The sequence below is a fragment of the Arachis ipaensis genome, chromosome B9 (assembly GCF_059453495.1).
Source record: "Arachis ipaensis isolate K30076 ecotype BB chromosome B9, ASM5945349v1, whole genome shotgun sequence".
In the NCBI taxonomy this organism is placed as follows: domain Eukaryota; kingdom Viridiplantae; phylum Streptophyta; class Magnoliopsida; order Fabales; family Fabaceae; genus Arachis; species Arachis ipaensis.
In genome coordinates, this window is record NC_142444.1 from 50,561,304 (window position 1) to 50,585,640 (window position 24,337).

The window sequence follows — 24,337 nt, forward strand, 5'->3', positions numbered from 1 at the left end:
AGAAGAAGCCTCTTGAGTACTGTTGGATGCAGCTTGCATTCCATGCAGACTCTGAGAGATCATATTGACTTGCTGAGTCAATATTTTATTCTGAGCCAATATGGCATTCAGAGTATCAACCTCAAGAACTCCCTTCTTCATAGGCGTCCCATTACTCACAGGATTCCTTTCAGAAGTGTACATGAACTGGTTATTAGCAACCATGTCAATGAGTTCTTGAGCTTCTGCAGGCGTTTTCTTTAGGTGAATGGATCCACCTGCAGAGGTGTCCAGTGACATCTTTGATAGCTCAGATAAACCATCATAGAATATATCCAGGATGGTCCATTCTGAAAGCATGTCAGAAGGACACTTTTTGGTCAACTGTTTGTATCTTTCCCAAGCTTCATAGAGGGATTCACCTTCTTTCTGTCTGAAGGTTTGAACATCAGTGCTAAGCTTGCTCAGCTTTTGAGGAGGAAAGTACTTGGCTAAGAAAGCCGTGACCAGCTTATCCCAAGAGTTCAGGCTGTCTTTGGGTTGGGAATCCAACCATAATCTAGCTCTGTCTCTTACAGCAAAAGGGAAAAGCATGAGCCTGTAGACTTCAGGATCTACTCCATTAGTCTTAACAGTATCACATATCTGCAAGAACTCAGTTAAGAATTGAAAAGGATCTTCAGATGGAAGTCCATGAAACTTGCAGTTCTGCTGCATCAGAGAAACTAATTGAGGTTTCAGCTCAAAGTTCTTTGCTCCAATGGCAGGAATGGAGATGCTTCTTCCATGTAGATTGGAATTAGGTGCAGTAAAGTCACCAAGCATCTTCCTTACATTATTATTATTTTCGGCTGCCATCTCCTCTTCCTGTTCGAAAATTTCTTGAAAGGTTATCTCTGGATTGTTGTATTTTAGCTTCTCTTAATTTTCCCTTCAGAGTCCTTTCAGGTTCTGGATCTGCTTCCACAAGAATGTTCTTATCCTTGCTCCTGCTCATATGACAAAGAAGAAGGCACAGAAAAATAATAATAATAATAGAGATCCTTTATACCACAGTATAGGGATCCCTTTGTGAGTGGAAGAAAAGAGGGGGAGACAAAGAATGTGATGTAAAGGAAGAAACACAACTATACGGATGGAAGAGATGTGAGATGAGATGTTAGGATATGAATGAATAAATAGAATAGGATGGGGGAGGGATAATTTTCGAAAATTATTTTGAAAAAGAGTTAGTGATTTTTGAAAAATGGTTTTTGAAAAATGTTAGAAATTTTCGAAAAATTTTTAAAATTTAAAAATAAAAATAATTAGTTAATAAAAAAGAAATTTTTGAAAAAGAGGGAAGATATTTTCGAAAATTAGAGAGAGAGAGTTAGTTAGGTAGTTTTGAAAAAGTTAAGAAACAAACAAAAAGTTGGTTAGTTAGTTGAAACAAATTTTGAAAAGATAAGAAGTCAGGAAGTTAGAAAAGATATTTTGAAAAGATATTTTTGAACAAGATAAGATAAGAAGATATTTTGAAAAGATATGATAGGAATTAGTTTTGAAAAAGATTTGATTTTTAAAATCACAATCAATGACTTGATTCATAAGAAATCACAAGATATGATTCTAGAACTTAAAGTTTGAATCTTTCTTAACAAGCAAGTAACAAACTTCAAATTTTTGAATCAAAACATTAATTGTTTATGTTATTTTTGAAAATTTGGTATAAAAATAAGAAAAAGATTTTTGGATTTTTCGAAAATAACTAATAATTTTGAAAAAGATTTGATTTTTGAAAAAGATTTTGAAAAAGATAAGATTTTCAAATTGAAAATTTGATTTGACTCATAAGAAACAACTTGATTTTAAAAACTTTTGAAAAAGTCAACTCAATTTTCGAATTTGATGAGAGAAAAAAGGAAAGATGTTTTTTGATTTTTGAAATTTTTATGAAAAACATGAAAAATATGCAATGCATGAAATTTTTAGATCAAAACATGTGATGCATGCAAGAATGCTATGAATGTCAAGATGAATACCAAGAACACTTTGAATGTCAAGATGAACATCATAGACATAATTTTGAAAAATTTTTAATGCACAGAAAACATGCAAGACACCAAACTTAGAATTCTTTAATGCTTAGACACTTAGAATTCAAGAATGCATATGATAAACATGAAGAGATACAAAACAAAAAATCATCAAGATCAAACAAGAAGACTTACCAAGAACAACTTGAAGATCATGAAGAACACTATGAATGCATGATATTTTCGAAAAATGCTAGATGCATATGCAAGTGACACCAAACTTATAACATGACACAAGACTCAAATAAGAAACAGAAAAATATTTTTGATTTTTATGATTTTCTAAATTTTTTTTTTGGATTTTTCGAAAATTATATGAAAAAGGAAAATAAGGATTCCAAAATTTTTAATATGAATTCCAGGAATCTTGCCATGTTAGTCTAAAGCTTCAGTCCAGGAATTAGACACGGCTCACTAGCCAGCCAAGCTTTCAAAGAAAGCTCCAGTCCAAAACACTAGACATGGCCAATGGCCAGCCAAGCTTCAGCAGGTGATCATGGATCAGCAGCAGGTAGATGAGCAACAACTAAGTTGCTCTTGATAACAAATTGCAAGCCTCAGTCCAAATGAATTTAGACATGGCTTTACAGCCAGCCAGGCTTCACATGCTTCATGAAACACTAGAATTCATTCTTAAAAATTTTGAATAATTTTTTTTGAAAACATTTTTATTTATTTTTTTTTTCGAAAACAGATGAGAAAATTTTGAAAATATTTTTGAAAAATTTTTGAAAAGAAAACAAAGAGAAAATTACCTAATCTGAGCAACAAGATGAACCGTCAGTTGTCCAAACTCAAACAATCCCCGGCAACGGCGCCAAAAACTTGGTGCACGAAATTGTGATGTCCAGGCTCGAACAATCCCTGGCAACGTGAGCAACTTGGTGCGCGTAATCGTGATTACACACTCATAATTTGTCACAACTTCGATACAACTAACCAGCAAGTGCACTGGGTCGTCCAAGTAATACCTTACGTGAGTAAGGGTCGAATCCCACGGAGATTGTTGGTATGAAGCAAGCTATGGTCACCTTGTAAATCTCAGTCAGGCAGATATAAATGGTCATGTGGTTTTCGAATATTAATTGATAGAATAGGGATAGAGATACTTATGTAAATCATTGGTAGGAATTTCAGATAAACGAATGGAGATGCTTCTCGTTCCTCGGAACCTCTGCTTTCCTGCTATCTTTATCCAATCAGTCTCACTCCTTTCCAAGGCTGGCTTTATGCAAGGGCATCACCGTTGTCAGTGGCTACATCCCCTCCTCTCAGTGAAAGATATGCTCACATGCTCTGTCACAGCACGGCCAATCATCTGTCGGTTCTCGATCATGCTGGAATAGGATTCAGCCTCCTTTTGCGTCTGTCACTAACGCCCAGCACTCGCGAGTTTGAAGCTCGTCACAGTCATTCAGTCATTGAATCCTACTCGGAATACCACAGACAAGGTTTAGACTTTCCGGATTCTCTTGAATGCCGCCATCATTCTAGCTTACGCCACGAAGATTCCGGTTAGGAGATCTAAGAGATATTCATTCTAGCTTATTTCATGTAGAACGGAAGTGTTTGTCAGGCACGCATTCATAAGGGAGAAGGATGATGAGCGTCACACATAATCATCACCTTCATCATGTTCTTGGGTGCGAATGGATATCTTAGAAGCGAAATAAGAAGAATTGAATAGAAAACAGTAGTACTTTGCATTAATCTTTGAGGAACAGCAGAGCTCCACACCTTAATCTATGGAGTGTAGAAACTCTACCGTTGAAAATACATAAGTGAAAGGTCCAGGCATGGCCGAGATGGCCAGCCCCCTAAAACGTGATCAAAGGATCAAAATACAATCCAGGATCCAAAGATGGTCAAAAAGACGTCTAATACAATAGTAAGAGGTCCTATTTATAATAAACTAGTCACTAGGGTTTACATAAGTAAGTAATTGATGCATAAATCCACTTCCGGGGCCCACTTGGTGTGTGTTTGGGCTGAGCTTAAGTGTAGCACGTGCAGAGGCCATTTGTGGAGTTGAACGCCACTTTCTGTGCCAGTTTGGGCGTTCAACTCTGGTTTTGGATCCTTTTCTGGCGCTGGACGCCAGATTTGGGCAGAAGGCTGGCGTTGAACGCCAGTTTACGTCGTCAATTCTTGGCCAAAGTATGGACTATTATATATTGCTGGAAATCCCTGGATGTCTACTTTCCAACGCAATTAGAAGCGCGCCATTTTGAGTTCTGTAGCTCCAGAAAATCCACTTTGAGTGCAGGGAGGTCAGAATCCAACAGCATCAGCAGTCCTTTTTCAACCTCTGAATCTGATTTCTGCTCAAGTCCCTCAATTTCAGCCAGAAAATACCTGAAATCACAGAAAAATACACAAATTCATAGTAAAGTCCAGAAATTTGAATTTAACATAAAAACTAATGAAAACATCCCTAAAAGTAACTAGATCCTACTAAAAACATACTAAAAACAATGTCAAAAAGCGTATAAATTATCCGCTCATTAGTAACTAAGTGCATATAGTGTTGAAAACCACTTCCGGGACCCACTTGGTGAGTGTTTGGGCTGAGCTTTCAAGCTTTCACGTGTATATGCCTCAAGTTGGAGTTAAACGCCACCCTGGGTGCCAAAATGGGCATTTAACGCCAAGAAATGTGCCAGTTCTAGCGTTTTACGCCAGAAAGTTTTTGGCTGGCGTTTAATGCCAGTTTGGGCCATCAAATCTCGGGAAAAGTATGGACTATTATATATTACTGGAAAGCCCAAGATGTCTACTTTCCAAAGCAATTGAGAGTGCCAATTGGGCTTCTGTAGCTCCAGAAAATCCACTTCGAGTACAGGAGGGTCAGAATACAACAGCATCTGCAGTCCTTTCTCAGCCTTTGAATCAGATTTTTGCTCAGGTCCCTCAATTTTAGCCAGAAAATACCTGAAATTATAGAAAAACACACAAACTCATAGTAAATTCCAGAAATGTGACTTTTGCATAAAAACTAATAAAAATATAATAAAAAGTAATTAAAACATACAAAAAACTACCTATAAACAATGCCAAAAAGCGTATAAATTATCCGCTCATCAGAGCTCCTAACAACTAGAGTGCAAAATTTCTGGAGGGAATGCATTGATTACAGGTGCCTCAACCAGGCTACTCACAAGGATCACTATCCCCTGCCATTTATCGATCAGATGCTTGATCGTTTGTCAGGTAAATCACACTACTGCTTTTTAGATGGTTACACAAGATATTTTCAAATTCATATAGCTCCTAAAGATCAGGAGATAACTACTTTTACATGTCCCTTTGGAACGTATACATACAAGAAGATGCCTTTTGGCTTATGTAATGCACCGGCTACTTTCCAAAGGTGCATGATGAGTATCTTGTTAGATCTTATTGAGAACTGTATAGAAATTTTCATGGATGACTTTAGTGTGTATTATGATTCATTTAGCCTTTGCTTGGATAGTTTAGCTAGAGTATTAGACAGGTATATTAGTTCAAACCTTGTATTAAATTTTAAAAAAGGTCACTTTATGGTAAAACAAGGTATTATTCTAGGACACGTTGTCTCTAATACTGCCATTCTGGTATTTCTGTAGATCCAGCGAAGGTAGATGTCATTTCTAGTTTACCTTACCCCTCCTCCGTGAGGGAAGTCCGTTCGTTCCTTGGTCATGCTAGTTTCTACCGGAGATTTATCAAGGACTTCAGTAAGGTAGCATTGCCTTTATCCAAACTGCTATAGAAGGATGTTGAGTTCGAGTTGAGTGAAGACTGCATGGAAGCGTTCGATAAGCTGAAGATCGCCTTGACTCAAGCTCCGATTGTGAGAGGACCAAACTAGAGCCAGCCTTTTGAGATTATGTGTGATGCCTTCAATCATGCAGTAGGAGCGGCGCTGGCTCAACGCGAAGGTAAGGTTCCTTTTGTAATAGCTTATGCTTCTAAGACCTTAGACGCTGCTCAGTCTAATTACACTACCACTGAAAAAGAGCTTCTGGCTATTGTTTTTGCTCTGGATAAATTCTGAGCCTATTTACTTGGTACTAAAGTTGTAGTATACTCAGACCATGCAGCTCTAAAATATTTATTAGCTAAAAAAGAGTCCAAACCAAGGTTAATACGTTGGATACTGTTGCTGCAAGAATTTGATTTAGAAATTAAGGATAGGAGTGGTTCCCAGAATTTAGTAGCGGACCACTTGAGTTGCCTAGAGCACATTAAGCATGACTCCACTCCTATCAATGATACTTTTCCATTTGATAGCTTGCACGCAATATCTGAAGTAGTTCCTTGGTATGCACCTGTAGCTAATTATCTAGTTAGTCATACCTTCCCTCCTAATTTTGCTAAGCATAAAAGGGATAAGCTGAAAAGCGAGTCAAAATATTATATATGGGATGACCCATATTTATGGAGGTATGGTGCTGACCAGATAATTAGAAGGTGCGTGTCTCAATTAGAATTCCAGTCCATTTTAGAGGCCTGCCACTCCTCTGAGAGTAGTGGACATTTTGGCCCTGAAAGAACAGCTAGAAAAATTTTAGACTGGGGATTCTGGTGGCCCACTCTTTTTAAAGATGCTACTACCTTCTGTAAATTTTGTTCCCCATGCCAAAGATTTGGTAATATATCCAAGAGGGATGAGATGCCCCAACAGCTTATGATGTTCTGTGAAATTTTTGATGTTTGGGGCATTGACTTCATGGGTCTATTCCCAAACTCTAGTGGTTTCTTATATATATTATTAGCTGTAGATTATGTTTCTAAATGGGTGGAAGCAATTCCTACCCATACAGATGATGCTAACGTTGTTGTATCCTTTCTTAGAAACCATATTATCTGTCGCTTTGGATCACCACGAGCAATCGTGAGTGATCAAGGCACTCACTTTTGTAACAGGAGATTAGCAGGACCACTGAAGAAGCATGGGATTGTTCACAAAGTAGCAATATCCTACCATCCTCAGACCAATGGGCAACCCGAGGTGTCTAATAGAGAGATAAAGTGCATACTGGAGAAGATAGTCAAGCCTCATAGGAAGGATTGGAGCACCAGGCTTGTAGATGTGCTTTGGGCTTATCGGACAACATACAAGACACCAATCGGGATGAGTCCCTTTCGCCTAGTCTATGGCAAAGCTTGCCACCTCCCAGTGGAGGTGGAACACAAGGCTTTCTGAGCTGTAAGGGAATGCAACATGGGATTTGAGAAGGCTGGTGCTAAGAGGAAGCTGCAACTAGCAGAACTGGAGAACCTTCGACTCGAAGCATATGACAACTCCAGACTATATAAAGAGAAGGTGAAGGCTGTGCATGACAAGCATATAAAAAGAAGACATTTCAGACTTGGGGAGCTAGTTCTCCTTTACAACTCAAGGTTGAGACTCATGCCAGGCAAGTTGCGTTCAAGATGGGAAGGCCCCTACAAGGTAGAATAGGCAGAGCCATACGGAGTCTTTAACCTGAGTCATCCTTCAAGTTCCAAATTCATCAAGGTCAATGGACATAGCTTAAAGCTATATCATGGTGAGAAGATGAAGGACAATAAAGAGCTAGAAGTCTTCCTCTTGGAGGACCCACCAACAGAAGCCGACTGAGCTTGTGGACCATCCAACTTAAGGACATAAAAGCAAAGTGCTAGGTGGGAGACAACCTACTATGGTATGATCTTTTCTTCTCATTCGTAGTCTATTTTATTTTAATTTTTGCAGTAGTCATTCATTATTTCTACATATTCATTTGCATGCTGCATTTTCCATTTTGCATTCTGCATAAAAAAAGGGGCACACGACGCTCAAGCGTCGCTGACGCGCACGCGTCATATGTGTGTGCGTGAATTAAAGAAATTGAATAGAGAGTTAGGAAGGAGTGATGCTGGACACGTGCCTTGCGTAAAAGCAAGTCCATGCGTATGCGTCCCTCACGCGTACGCGTCGCTTGCGATTTTAGCCCCTCACGCGTATGTGCCCATAACGTGCACGCGTGACAATGTAAAATTGGCGTAAATGGTGTTTGGCCAGAGAGTTCTGATGGTGTGGGGTTGGAACTGTGCCGGGAGCACAAGCCTCATCACGCATACGTGTCCCTGACGCGTGCGCGTTGTTTTCTCATGCATATTGAACAGAGAGTTGTGCATGCGTGGGGTTACCTTCGCGCCATTCGCACAACCACTGTGACGCGTACACGTCGCCTGATATTTGCACAACCCACGCGTATGCGTGATGCACGCATACGCGTCGCATGCAATGCCCAATTACACCTCTTCGCCGCCTGATTTCAAATTACCCTCCCCCAATCCTAATTCTTTTCCAATCCTAATTATCTCTTCCTCCTTTCTTCCTTCTTCCTTCTTCATCTCTATTAATTTCTCCTTTCCTTCTTCATCTTCTTCATCAGGTTTCTTTTCTTCCTCCCATCTACTCTTTCATTATTGCATTTATTTATGTTTCTTTCTTTTCTAATTTTCTTTTAAGTTTAAATTATCCATGGTTTATTTTTCTTTCTTTTCCATGCATTCTTATGTTGGTATTGGAGTTTTATTTGGGTATTACCTTACTATACTAAAGCTTGTGGACACTATATGGAGTGATTTGACAATTGAAATTTTTTATTTGGATCTCATATACATTTGGATTATATTATTTTCATTCCTACGTTAACTTGCTCACCAAGTGTTTGTGAAAAAGCACTTATGGCATCTTGAACTTTATTTTGTTTTACTCTTTTACTTGAATGCCTCTTTTTTCCAACACTTGTACTCTACATGTATTTGGAATTATCATTCACAATTGTCATCATCTAAAGTGCTCTTTAATTTGGTATATTTAATTATTAATGCTTGAGTTATGCTTCTCATGCCTATTCCTTGCATGCTTTTCCTCTCTTGCATCTATTTAATTATGAATTGCCTTCTTGCTCTTAATTGATGTCTTACCTACATGTTGTAGCTACCATGTGCTTAAGCTATTATCTTTTCTTTGGCATTCATTATCACTTGGAATTTCTTCCTTCCGGTTGTTTGGTTATCTATATTTAATAATCTTCCTCTTTCCTTCTTCCTTAGGCATGGATACCAAGAAAGGAAAAGAGAAGGCCACTGACAAGACACTAGCAAGAAGAGGAACCAAGAGAACAACGGCTAAAGCACTACCATCTACTAGTGTTAAGCCGCCAACAAAGCGGGTGAAGAGGATCATTAAGGTGGATGAATCAGAGAAAGCCTTTCCCGCACGAGACTCCACGCGGTTCACTAACCGCTATTGCGAACAGATGTTCCCCATCCTAGCTGAGAGGAACTATAACAATGAGCACCTACTCATTGTCCCAGCCCACTTTGTTGATTTTGTGGAGCCCCGTATAGAGAGGAGACAATGGAGATTTTTGAGGAGGTAGCCATGAGAGGCCAACCTATCATGGGTAGTTGAATTCTACTCCAACTTCCACTCGCCTACTCTGCAGACTGTCTACGTTCGTCAGCAGTAAGTCCCTGTCTCCGAGAGTGCCATACAGAGAGCATTGGACCTTCCACCTAGTCCAGAGGGATGTGATGCATATCAAAAGGCATCTCGCAAGCGCCAGACGTATCAATTCGGCTGGGAAAGCATCCTTGGGGTTATAGTCCAACCTGGCAGCACATGGATCTACGGGCATCATCGTTCAAAACCCAAGAGCATTTCAGCCCAGTCACTCACCCTAGAGGCTCGTGTGTGGGCACAGATTATGTCCCACTATGTCTTTCCGAGCACTCACGAGTCGACCTTCACAGCAGACATGGCTGTTCTCATCTGGTGCATCCTGACAGAGCAACCCCTCAACCTACCCCAACACATTTGGCAAGCAATGAGACATGTACAGATTACGGGTAACCTGCCTTTCCCCGCCTTATTTTCAGATTTAGTCTCAGCTGCAGGTGTGTCCTATCGGGCAGGCGACATGAAGGTCATGATCCCTAGAGCCGACCAGTATGTCCCAATTGGGAAGTACATCAGGCCGTCAATTCCCTCTGTGAGCCGGTCTGCAGGTCCATCTTTGGATACTCCTCCTTCTTCCACTCCACCATCATCCACACCATAAGCACCATCCACCCATCAGATGCTCCTTCTGATTCTTGAGAGGTTCGACTGGCAAGACCGGTGAATGGAGCAAATGGAGTCCCGATACAACTATTTGAAGGACCTCATAGTTGGTACACACCCACCTCCAGAACTAAAGGACACCCCGGACTCCCCTTCATCAAGTAGCACAGGGAGCCATGGATAACCAGACAGCGGATGCGATGCTTCCTGCCCTACCTTGCTCCTTACTGATGGCACGGAGGACCGTGCCAAGCCTTAAGTGTGGGGAGGTCAGTCTTAACACCAACATTTGACTTTTTTTTTTGTTAGATAGGATAGATTGCATAATAATAATTGTTTGCATGTATATTTTGCTTGGTTAAAATAATAAGTTTCCTTTCAAGACCCTTTTTATAGTATTTCACTAATTTAAATTGAAGAAAATTTATGTTAAACTTGTCTGAGAATTGTAATTTGGAACATAGGTTATAGCTAAGAACACACAACTTGTGAGATTTGAACTTAATTACATGGTTACATTATTTAACTATAATATTTTATTCTTTTGTGTTTTCTTTCCTATGATTACAATCTATATTTTTTTCCATTCTATATGTCTATTGTTTAGTATATTTGCATGCATACATATGATTGAGGCCATCATTTGTTATTACCTCACTTATTCCAAATAGCTTACCCTTTCAATCAACCTTGTTTGCCACTTTGAGCCTTTTAATCCCCATTTATTCTGTATTTTACCACATCACTAGCCTTAAGCGGAAAAACAAATTAATTACCCCTAATTGAACCTTTGGTTAGCTTAAGATAGAGATTGTGTATCAATTAAGTATGGGGAACCGTGGGAACTTGGGTTGATAAAAGTGTACAGTGTTTCATTGACAAAATTTTGGGAATTTGGGTACCTACTCATGTGAGACCAAAAAAATTAAAATACCATGTGCATTGATATGTTATGTTCACTTTTACCTCAAAAAAAAAATTCAAAAAAATAAATAAATAAATAAATAAGGGGACAAAATTACCCCAATGCTAAGTTTAATAAAAGATCAATGCATATGTGATACAATTAAAGAAAATATGGTACCTGAGTATGTGAAATATACAAAAGTGAGAATTATGGGGAGCTAGGAATGATTTTAGAGTTACATAGAGTGTGTGTGTGTTAGGTGAGAGATTAGGTCAATCAAAGATTCATATTTTAGCTCACTTGGCCAAACATATATCCTTACCCTTACCTTATCCCCATTACAACCTTGAAAAGACCTCATGATGTTTGCATTGGTATACTAAATATTTGTTGATTGGTTAGATGAAGAACAAAGTTTTAGAAAGCATGACTAGAGAAGAGTAGAGTGATTAACCCTAGACACTTGAGAGAAGTAGAGTGCATATACACTACTAGTGAGGGTTCAATGCTTGATTCTATGTTCCCTACTTTCGTGAGCTACCTTCTTACAAATTTACTTGTCTTTTATTGTATGGTTTAAATTAGTGGAATCTGATTTATGTTTGTCTTAAGGAACTTATTTAACTTTAAGCAAGTAGACAGAAACATCTTAGCATATAGTTGCATTCATAGGTTGCATCTCATGAGTCTTACTTTCCCCCATTCATTCCTTTTGTCTCCTTGAGCTTAGCATGAGGACATGCTAAGGTTTAAGTGTGGGGAGATTGATAAACCACTATTTTATGGTTTATCTCGTGCTTAATTGAGTGGTTTTATCAAGTCTTTGTACACTTATTTATACAATTTGCATGATTTTACAATTCCTTCCCAAATTTGTTCTATGGTTGAAAACTTGCTTCCTAAGCCTTTAAATTGTGTATTTTAAATTTCCTTTTATACCATTCGATGCCATGATCTGTGCGTTAAGTGTTTTCAGGCTTTATAGGGCAGGAATGACTTAGAGGATGGAGAGGAAGCTTGCAAAAAGGGAAGGAGCACAAGAAATAAAGAAGACAACTAGCGAGAAGTGATGCGCACGCATGGCTCACGCGTGCATGACACGTACGCGTGACACGCGAAGATGACTAGCGACGCGTACGCGTGGCATGTGCTACCTGCAGAAATCCCAGAAAATGCTGGGGGCGATTTTGGGATGAATTTGGACCCAGTTTTCGGTCCAGAAACACAGACTAGAGCCAGGGGACAAGCAGATACTCAACACACATTCTCATTCACATAGTTTTTAGTTTTAGTTTGGAATCTTAGAGAGAAATCACTCTTCCTCTAGGTTTTCTCCACATTCATAGTTTTAGAGTTTATGCTTTTGATTTGGATATTGAGAAGAGTCACTACCTCCGTTAAAGTTTCATTATTCTAGTTTGCTTTTCTATTCCTTTACTCTTTTGATTACTTATTAACCCTGTTCAGATACGTATGTTTATGATTTTGGGATTAATTAATGCAAAGAATTACTTTTACTTGTAATTAATTTTCAATTATTACTTTATTCAATTTATCATATCTTCTTCTTATTCCCTTGTTATGCTTGTGAACGTTGTATTCATGTCAATGGAGTAGACTCCCAACTTGACTTGGGGGTTGATTAAAAGGATACCCTTGAGTTGGAATACTCAAGTGTCAATCTTAATTGGAAGTTGTTGGCTAACTCTCTAGTCATTAATGCTAATCCTTCCAATGGGAGAGGATTAAGACTTGTGAATAAGAGTGGTGCACAAAATTATGATTACACTTTCCACAACTCCGCACAACAAACCAGCAAGTGCACTGGGTCGTCCAAATAATTCCTTATGTGAGTAAGGGTCGATCCCACGGAGATTGTCGGCTTGAAGCAAGCTATGATTATCTTGTAATTCTTAGTCAAGAGATTTAAATGATATAATTGATTTTGTTTATGAAAAATAAATAACATGAAATAAATGATACTTGTGATTCGGTAATGAGGAATAGGTTGAGGTTCCGGAGATGCTCTGTCGTCTGAATCTCTGCTTTCCTACTGTCTTCTTCTCCAAACACACATGGCTTCCTTCAATGGCAAGCTGTATGATCCTCTCGGATGAAAAATACCAGGTATGATCTCTGCACGGCTAATCAACTGTCGGATTTCTCATCTTGGATGACAAATACCAGGTACAGCTACCGCACGGCTAATCATCTGTCGGTTCTGACTAGCGTCAGAATAGGATCTCTCTATCCTTTTGCACACTGTTACTGCACACAACATTCGTGAGTTTGAAGCTCGTCACGGTCATTCCTTCCCAGATCTTACTTAGAATACCACAGACAAGGTTTAGACTTTCCAGATACCAAGAATGCTGCCAATTAGTTCTAGCCTCTACCACGAAGGTTCTAATCTCACAGACTCGGTCCGTGGATCAGAGACCCAAGAGATACGCACTCAAGCTGTCGCCCAATGACTACGTTGAGCTCAGATAGAACCGGAGTGGTTGTCAGGCACGCGTTCATAGAATTAAGAATAATGATTTGTGTCACGGATCATCAGATTCTCTATATTGAAGTACGAATGAGTATCTTAGAATAGAATCAAGCGTGATTGAATAGAAAACAGTAGTGATTGCATTAATCGATTGAAACACAGCAGAGCTCCTCACCCCCACCTATGGGGTTTAGAGACTCATGCCGTAGAAGATACAATATGAAGTGTAAAAATGTCACGAGTTACTAAAGTGAATCTCTAAATTTAGTTTTTATACTAACTAGTAACTTAGGTTTACAGAAAATGAGTAACTAAGTGCAGATAGTGCAGAAATCCACTTCCAGGACCCACTTGGTGAGTGTCTGGGCTAAGCTTTCAAGCTTTCACATGCATATGCCTAAAGTTGGAGTTAAACACCACCCTGGGTGCCAAAATGGGTGTTTAACGCCAAGAAAGCCCAAGATGTAGGTACAAAAATTCCACTTCGAGTGCAGGAGGGTCAGAATCCGACAGCATCTGTAGTCCTTTATCAACCTCTGAATCAGATTTTTGCTCAGGTTCCTCAATTTCAGCCAGAAAATACCTGAAATTATAGAAAAATACACAAACTCATAGTAAAGTCCAGAAATGTGATTTTTGCATAAAAACTAATAAAAATATAATAAAAAGTAACTAAAACATACTAAAAACTATATAAAAATAATGCCAAAAAGGGTATAAATTATCTGCTCATCACAATACCAAACTTAAATTGTTGCTTGTCCCCAAGCAACCAAAAACAAAGTAGGATAAAAAGAAGTGAATATACAATAAGTTTCAAAAATATCAATGAAGATGAGTTTCAATTAGATGAGCAGGACTAGTAGCTTTTTGCTTCTGAACAGTTTTGGCATCTCACTTTATCCTTTGAAGTTTAGAATGATTGGCATCCACAGGAACTTAGAATTCAGATAGTGTTATTAATCACCTAGTTTAGTATGTTGATTCTTGAACACAGCTACTTTATGAGTCTTGGCCGTGACCCTAAGCATTTTGTTTTCCAGTGTTATCACCGGATACATAAATGCCACAGACATATAACTGGGTGAACCTTTTCAGATTGTGACTCAACTTTGCTAGAGTCCCCAGTTAGAGGTGCCTAGAGTTCTTAGGCACACTCTTTTTGCTTTGGACCACGACTTTAATCGCCCAGTCTCAAGCTTTTCACTTGACACCTTCAAGCCACAAGCACATGGTTAGGGACAGCTTGGTTTAGCCGTTTAGGCCAGGATTTTACTCCTTTGGGCCCTCCTATCCATTAATGCTCAAAGCCTTGGATCCTTTTTACCCTTGTCTTTTGGTTTAAAGGGTTATTGGCTTTTTCTTTCTTTTTCTTTTTTTTTTCTCTTTTTTTTCGCAAGCTTTTTATTTTTCACTGCTTTTTCTTGCTTCACAAATCAATTTTATGATTTTTCTGATTATCAATAACATGTCTCCTTTTTCATTATTCTTTCAAGAGCCAACAATTTTAACATTCATAAACTTCACTATAAAAAATATGCACTGTTCAAGCATTCATTCAGAAAACAAAAAGTATTGCCACTACATCAAAATAATTAAACTATTTTCAAGATAAAATTCAAAATTCATGTACTTCATGTTCTTTTGTAAATAAAAACATTTTTCATTTAAGAAAGGTGAAAGATTCATGGACATTCATAGCTTTAAGACACAGACACTAGACACTAATGATCATGTAATTAAGACACAAACATAGACAAAACATAAATCATAGAAACGAAAACAGAAAAGAAAATAAAGAAGGAGATCAAAGAATGGGTCCACCTTAGTGAGGGCGGCTAGTTCTTCCTCTTGAAGATCCTATGGAGTGCTTGAGCTCCATAATATCTCTTCCTTGCCTTTGTTTCTCCTCTCTCATGGCCTTTTGGTCCTCTCTGATTTCATGGAGGATAATGGAGTGCTCTTGTTTGAGGTCCATGAGTGGGCTCTCTTGTTTGCTCCATCCTCTTTCTAGTGATGGGCTTTTGAGATGAATCTCTCCATCTCCCATAACTCGGAGTTGGAAGCAACTGCCTTTCCTTTCCTCTTTCTAGAGGTTTCTCCAGCCTTAGGTGCCATTAGTGGTTATGGAAAGCAAAAAGCTGAGCATTTCCACATCAAAATTAAAAGGTTTTCTCGTCCTCGAGCAATATAAGATAGAAGGGAGTAGAAGAAGAATGATGCAATTAATTTTCAAAACTTATGAATGTATACAAGAAAAATTAAAAAGAGTTGAAAAGAATTTCAAAAGATATGTAAGTTTTGAAAACGTTTTGGAAGGAATTGAAAAGAATAAAAAAAGAGAATTAAAAAGACTTGGAAAGATTATTAATTTTTGAAAATAGAAATTGAAAGATGAATGTTTAAAATATGTTTGATGCAAAAAATTATGAATTAAAATATGAAAATTGAAAAAAAATTGAATTGGAAACAAAATTACCTCCCTTGTGTCATCCTGGCATTAAACGCCCAGAATGCTATCCATTCTGGTGTTTAACGCCCACTGGACTGCCTATTTGGGCGTTTAACACCCAGCCAGATACCCTGACTGGTGTTAAACGCCAGGATTCCTTCTTTACTGGGTGTTTTTCTGAACGCCCAGAATACTGCCATTTCTGGCGTTAAACGCCCAGAATGCTGCCTATTCTGTTGTTTAACGCCCAGAATGATACCTTTACTGGCGTTAAACCCCCAGAATGATAGCCATTCTGGCATTTAATACCCAAAATGCCTCTTTACTCCCGTTTTAATGCCAGTGAGCCCTTTTTCTCTGTGATTCCTCTGCTTTATGTTCTGAACCTTCATTTCTCTGACTTATTCTCTGAAATGCTTTAGCTAACATGAATAACAAAATTAAATAGACTTATAATTGTTATAAACATATAATTTTTTTATAATGGCTGGGTTGCCTCCCAACAAGCGCTTCTTTATTGTCTTTAGCTGGACTTTTTACTGAGCTTTTAATTTAGTCTCAGTTTTGAGCACTCTTGCTCAACATTGCCTTCAAGATAATATTTGACTATCTGTCCATTAACAATGAACTTTTTCTCTGAGTCAATATCCTAAAGCTCTGCATATCCATATGGTGACACACTTGTAATCACATATGGTCCCTTCCACCGGGATTTCAATTTCCCAGGGAACAATCTGAGCCTAGAGTTAAACAGCAGAACCTTCTGTCCTGGCTCAAAGACTCTAGATGACAGCTTTCTGTCATGCCACCTTTTTGCTTTCTCCTTGTAAATTTTAGCATTTTTGAAAGCATTGAGTTTGAACTCCTCCAGCTCATTCAACTGGAGTAATCTTTTCTCTCCGGCTACCTTAGCATCAAGGTTTATGAACCTGGTTGCCCAGTAGGCCTTGTGTTTCAGTTCCACTGGCAGATGACAGGCTTTTCCATACACAAGCTGGTATGGAGAGGTCCCTATAAGATTCTTGAATGCGGTTCTGTATGCCCACAAAGCATCATCCAGACTTCTTGCCTAATCCCTTCTACGGGTACTTACAGTCCGTTCCAGGATTCGTTTTAGTTCTCTATTTGAGAATTTAGCCTGCCCATTTGTCTGTAGATGATATGGAGTGGTCACTTTATTGTTAATTCCATATCGGACCAGAACAGAGTCAAGCTATTTATTGCAGAAATGAGTGCCTCCATCACTGATCAGCATCCTAGGGATACCGAACCTGTTGAAGATATGCTTCTGGAGGAACTTCATCACTGTCTTAGTATCATTAGTGGGTGTTGCAATTGCCTCTACCCATTTAGATACATAGTCTACTGCCACCAGAATATAAGTGTTTGAGTATGATGGTGGGAAAGGCCCATGAAGTCAATACCCCATACATCAAACAACTCAATCTCTAAGATCCCTTGCTGAGGTATGGTATAACCGTGAGACAGATTACCAGCTCTCTGGCAATTGCCACAGTTACGTACAAACTCTCGGGAGTCTTTATAGAGAGTAGGCCATTAGAAGCCACATTGGAGAATCTTTGTGGCTGTTCGCTCACCTCCAAAATGTCCTCCATATTGTGATCCATGGCAATGCCATAGGATCTTCTATGCCCCTTCTCTAGGCACACATCTATGGATTACTCCGTCTGCACACCTCTTAAAGAGATATGGTTCATCCCACAAGTAGTACTTTGCATCAGAAATCAATTTTTTCGTTTGCTGCTTACTGTACTCTTTGGGTATGAATCTTACAACTTTATAATTTGTAATGTCTGCAAACCACTGTACTTCCTGAATGGCAAAGAGTTGCTCATCCGGAAAGGTTTCAAAGATCTCAGTAAGAGAGAGGGACGCTCCTGCTACTGGTTCTATCCGGGACAGGTGATCAGCTACTTGGTTTTCTGTCCCTTTTCTGTCTCTTATTTCTATATCAAACTCTTGCAGAAGCAACACCCATCTTATGAGTCTGGGTTTTGAATCCTGCTTTGTGAGGAGATATTTTAGAGCAGCATGGTCAGTGTACACAATCACTTTTGATCCTACTAAATAAGATCTAAACTTGTCAATGGCATAAACCACTGCAAACAACTCCTTTTCTGTGGTTGTGTAATTCTTCTACGTGTCATTTAAAACACGGCTAGCATAATAAATGACATGCAGAAGCTTGTCATGCCTCTGTCCTAATACTGCACTAATGGCATGGTTACTGGCATCACACATTAGTTCAAATGGTAATGTCCAATCTGGTGCAAAAATGACTGGTGCTGTGATCAGCTTAGCTTTCAGAGTCTCAAACACCTGCAGACACTCTGTGTCAAAGATAAATGGCATGTCAACAGCTAGCAGATTGCTCAGAGGTTTTGAAATTTTTGAAAAATCCTTTAGAAACCTCCTATAGAATCCTGCATGTCCCAGAAAGCTTCTGATTGTCTTAACATTGGCAGGTGGTGGTAATTTTTCAATTACCTCTACCTTAGCTTGATCCAACTCTATTCCCTTGTTTGAAATTTTGTGCCCAAGGACAATTCCTTCAGTCACCATGAAGTGACATTTCTCCCAGTTTAAAACCAGGTTAGTCTCTTGGCACCTTTTCAGAACAAGTGCTAGATGGTCAAGACAAGAGCTGAATGAGTCTCCAAATACTGAGAAGTAATCCATGAAGACTTCCAGAAATTTCTCTACCATATCAAAAAAGATAGAGAGCATGCACCTCTGAAAGGTTGCAGGTGCATTACACAGACCGAATGGCATCCTTCTGTAGGCAAATACTCTAGAAGGACATGTGAATGCTGTTTTCTCTTGGTCCTGAGGATCTACTACAATTTGGTTGTAACCTGAATAGCCATCTAAAAAGCAGTAGTATTCATGACCTGCTAGTCTTTCTAGCATATGGTCTATGAATGGTAAAGGAAAATGATCCTTTCTGGTGGCTGTATTGAGTCTTCTGTAGTCAATACACATATGCCACCTTGTAACTGTTCTTGTAGGAACCAGTTCATTTTTTTCATTATGAACCACTGTCATGCCTCCCTTCTTAGGGACAACTTGAACAAGGCTCACCTAGGGGCTATCAGGAATAGGATAAATAATCCCAGCCTCTAGTAACTTAGTGACCTCTTTTTGCACCACCTCCTCCATGGTTGGATTCAGCCGCCTCTGTGGTTGAACCACTGGCTTAGCATCATCCTCCAATAGGATCTTGTGCATGCATCTGGCTGGGCTAATTCCCTTAAGATCACTTATGGAATACCTAAGAGCTGTCTCGTGTGTCCTTAGCACCTGAATTAGTGCTTTCTCTTCCTGTGGCTCTAAAGCAGAGCTTAAGATCACTGGAAAAGTGTCATCTTCTCTGAGAAATGAATATTTCAGGGATGGTGGTAGTGGTTTGAGCTCGGGTTTGGGAGGCTTCTTCTCTTCCTGAGGAGTTTTCAGAGGTTCTTCTGTTTTCTCTGGTTCCTCCAGATCAGGCTGAACATCTTTAAAAATGTCCTCTAGCTCTGATTCGAGACTCTCAGTCATATTGATCTCTTCCACCAGGGAGTCAATAATATTAGTGCTCATGCAGTCTTTTGATGTGTCTGGATGCTGCATAGCTTTGACAGCATTCAACTTAAACTCATCCTCATTGACTTTCAGGGTTATCTTCCCTTTTTGGACGTCAATGAGGGTTCGTCCAGTTGCTAGGAAAGGTCTTCCTAGAATGAGAGTTGCACTCTTGTGCTCCTCCATTTCCAGCACTACAAAGTCATTGGGAAAGGCAAATGGCCCAACCTTGACAATCATGTCCTCAATTACGCCTGATGGAATCTTAATGGAGACATCAGCAAGTTGGAGGCATATCCGGGTTGGTTTAACCTCATTAGTCAAACCAAGATTTTTGATAGTGGATACAGGTATTAGGTTGATACTTTTCCCAAGATCACATAGAGCTGTCTTGGTACAAGCACCCTCTAATGTGCATGGTATCATAAAGCTTCTGGGATCTTTAAGGTTCTCTGGTAAGCTTTTCAGAATGACTGCACTGCATTCTTCAGTGAGGAAAATTTTTTCAGTTTCTTTCAAATCCTTTTTATGACTTAAGATCTCTTTCATGAACTTAGCATAAGAGGGTATTTGCTCAAGTGCCTCTGCAAACGAAATTTTTATTTCAAGAGTCCTGAGATAGTCTGCAAAGCGGGAAAATTATTTATCCTATTCTGCTTGGCGGAGTTTCTGAGGATAAGGCATCTTGGCCTTATATTCTTCAACCTTAGTTGCTGCACGTTTATTTCCTACAGAAGTGGTTGGAGAGGCCTTCCTAAGGTGGTTGTTATCAGCACCTGTAGGTGTCTGATCCCCCATTGGCGTTTGAACGCCAGAATTGGGTACTTTTTGGGCGTTTAACGCCGGAGTGCCACCCTTTTCTGGCGTTTGAACGCCAGAATCATTCCTCTCTGGGCTCTTATTGTCCTTAGAGGGATTTTGGGCAGTGGTTTGGTCATCCTCCGTTAGATGTTCCTTTCTTGGCTTCCTGCTGCTTTGAGTTGAGACATTCAATGTCTTTCCACTCCTTAAATGAACAGCTTGGCATTCTTATATTATCTATTTAGATAACTGCTGTCTTGTCTCATTCAATTGTTTTTTCATATTCTGGTTAGCATCTTTGGTTTCTTGTAGAATCTCTTTAAATTTTGCTAACTGTTTTGTTATAGAAAATAGTTACTGATTGAGTTCAGCAATTTGTTCTGGAGGACTAAGTTCAGTGGATGCTGCCTCAGCCTCTTCTTTCATGGAGGTCTCACCACTTGAGTACAAGTGCTGATTTCTGGCAACTGTATCAATGAGCTCTTAAGCCTCTTTAATTGTCTTTCTCATATGTATAGATCCACCAGCTGAGTGGTCTAGAGACATCTGGGCCTTTTCTGTAAGCCCATAGTAGAAGATGTCTAACTGCATCCATTCTGAAAATATTTCAGAGGAGCATTTTCTTAGCATCTCTCTGTACATCTCCTAGGAATTATAATGAGATTTATTATCCTCTTGTTTAAAGCCTTGGATGTCCAGCCTTAGCTGTGTCATCCTTTTTGGAGGGAAATATTGATTCAGGAATTTGTCTGATAACTGTTTCCATGTTCTTATGCTTGCTGTGGGTTGGTTATTTAACCACCTCTTAGCTTGATCTTTTACAGAAAATGGAAATAGTAAAAATCTGTAGATATCATGATCTACTTCCTTCTCACATACTGTGTCAGCAATTTGTAAGAACTGTGCCAGAAACTCAGTAGGTTCTTCCTGTAGAAGACCGGAATACTAGCAATTTTGCTGCACCATGATAATAAGCTGAGGGTTTAGCTCAAAACTGCTGGCTTTGATGGGGAGTATACAGATACTACTCCCATATGAGGCAGTAGTGGGGTTAGTATATGACCCCAGAGTCCTTCTAGACTGTTCATTTCCACTTAGGTCCATGATGGAGAAAGGGAGATGATGTGGATTGTGAATAAAAATTTTATTCTCCCCCCTTTTTTTTTTAATTTAACGAAATTAAAAATAAAGTAAATAAATAAAATGATGCAAGTTTCGAAAATAAATAAAAAAAAGAAAAATAAATAAACAAAATTAGAAAACTAAATTAATTAATTAATTAAAAAGATTTAAAAACTTTTGGGTGAGGATTTTCGAAAAATGAAGAGAGAGAAAGTGGTTAGGAAATTTTGAAAAAGATATGTCTTAAAATTAAAGATACTTATAAGAAAATAAATAAGAGAAAAGATTTGAAAAAGATTTGATTTTAGGATTTGAGATTAGAAAAGATAAGATAAGTTAGGTAAGAGAAGTAAGGAATTTAAGAGAAGATAGGTTTTTAAATTAAAAAGTTTTGAATTTTAAATTTTGAAAAAGTCAACAATATAAGATAAAGATTTGAAAAAGATTTAAATTTTGAAATTTGAATTTTGAATTTTTGAATTTAATTGAAATTTGAAATTTGAATTTGAAATAAGATAAGATAAGATTTTGAAAAAGATATGATTTTTGAAAAAGATTTGAATTTTGAAATTTAAAACTAAGATAAGATAAGATAAAAAATTTACAATAAAAATCTGAATTTTTAAATGTAATTTTTGAAAATTCAATTAAAATAAAGAGAAAAGATATTTTTGAATTTAATGAGGAGAGAGAAAAACAAGTAAAAGACACCAAACTTAAAATTTTTAAGATTAAAACAGAAAGAAAAACAAGAACACTTTGAATGTCAAGATGAACACCAAGAACACTTTGAAGATCAAGATGAACACCAAGAATAAATTTTGGAAATTTTTTAAGAAAATAAGAAAACAAAGGACACCAAACTAAAAAATTTTTATACTTTGGACACTAATAATTCGAAAATGCACAAGAAAAACAAGGAAAGACACAACAAGAAAAACTAAAGATCAAACAAGGAAAATAAACAAGAACAACTTGAAGATCAATGAAGAACACAATGCATATATTTTCGAAAATTAAAGAAAAATTAAAACATGCAATTGACACCAAACTTAAAGCATGAAACTAAACTCAAACAGAAAACTCAAAGGAAAATTAAAGATTAATTAAAGAAAAATAAGATATTTTTTTGAAAAGAAAATAAAAGACTCAAATTTAGTGACTCTAAACCAAAAAGATAAATTTTTCCTAATCTAAGCAACAAAATAAATCGTCAGTTGTCCAAACTCGAATAATCCCCGGCAATGGCGCCAAAAACTTGGTGCACGAAATTGTGATTATACTTTCCACAACTCCGCACAACTAACCAGCAAGTGCACTGGGTCGTCCATGTAATACCTTACGTGAGTAAGGGTCGATCCCACGGAGATTGTCGGCTTGAAGCAAGGTATGGTTATCTTATAATTCTTAGTCAGGAGATTTAAATGATATAATTGATTTTGTTTATGAAAAATAAATAACATGAAATAAATGATACTTGTGATTCAGTAATGAGGAACAGGTTGAGGTTCCATAGATGCTCTGTCGTCTGAATCTCTGCTTTCCTACTGTCTTCTTCTCCAAACACGCATGGCTTCCTTCAATGGCAAGCAGTATGATCCTCTCAGATGAAAAATACCAGGTACAATCTCTGCACGGCTAATCAACTGTCGGATTTCTCATCTCGGATGACAAATACCAGGTACAGCTACCGCACGGCTAATCATCTATCGATTCTCACTAGCATTGGAATAAGATTTCTTTATCCTTTTGCACACTATCACTGCGCCCAACATTCGTGAGTTTGAAGCTCGTCACAGTCATCCCTTCCCAGATCCTACTCGGAATACCACAGACAAGGTTTAGACTTTTCGGATCCTAGGAATGCTGCCAATTGGTTCTAGCCTCTACCACGAAGGTTCTAATCTCACAGACTCGGTCCGTGGATCAGAGACCCAAGAGATACACACTTAAGCTGTCGCCCAATGACTACGTTGAGCTCAGATAGAATGGGAGTGGTTGTCAGGCACGCGTTCATAGAATTGAGAATAATGATGAGTGTCACAGATCATGAGATTCTCTATATTGAAGTACGAATGAGTATCTTAGAATAGAATCAAGCGTGATTGAATAGAAAACAGTAGTGATTGCATTAATCGATTGAAACACAGCAGAACTCCTCACCCCACCTATGGGGTTTAGAGATTCATGCCATCGAAGATACAATATGAAGTGTAAAAATGTCATGAGTTACTAAAATGAATCTCTAAATTTAGTTTTTATACTAACTAGTAACTTAGGTTTACAGAAAATGAGTAACTAAGTGCAGATAGTGCAGAAATCCACTTATGGGACCCACTTGGTGAGTGTCTGGGCTGAGCTTTCAAGCTTTCATGTGCATATGCCTAAAGTTGGAGTTAAACGCCACCTTGGGTGCCAAAATGGGCGTTTAACGCTAAGAATTATGCCAGTTATGGCGTTTTACGCCAAAAAGTTTTTGGCTGGCTTTTAACGCCAGTTTGAGCCATCAAATATCGAACAAAGTATAAACTATTATATATTGCTGGAAAGTCCAAGATGTCTACTTTTCAACGCAATTGAGAGCGCACCAATTGGGCTTCTGTAGCTCTAGAAAATCCACTTTGAGTGCATGAGGGTCAGAATCCAACAGCATCTGCAGTCCTTTCTCAGCCTCTGAATCAGATTTTTGCTCAGGTCCCTCAATTTCAGCCAGAAAATACCTGAAATTACAGAAAAACACACAAACATAGTAAAGTCCAGAAATGTGATTTTTGCATAAAACTAATAAAAATATAATAAAAAGTAACTAAAATATACTAAAAACTACCTAAAAACA

The 24,337-nt window shown here is 38.3% G+C and overlaps 1 non-coding gene across 1 annotated transcript; it reads left to right on the plus strand.

Annotated features, from left to right (window-relative positions):
* The first annotated feature begins 333 nt into the window (after window positions 1-333).
* On the plus strand, window positions 334-441 carry LOC148544617 (small nucleolar RNA R71). Its single transcript, XR_015900972.1, has one exon. It is a non-coding gene; the product is annotated as a small nucleolar RNA R71 (small nucleolar RNA).
* Window positions 442-24,337: the final 23,896 nt, after the last annotated feature.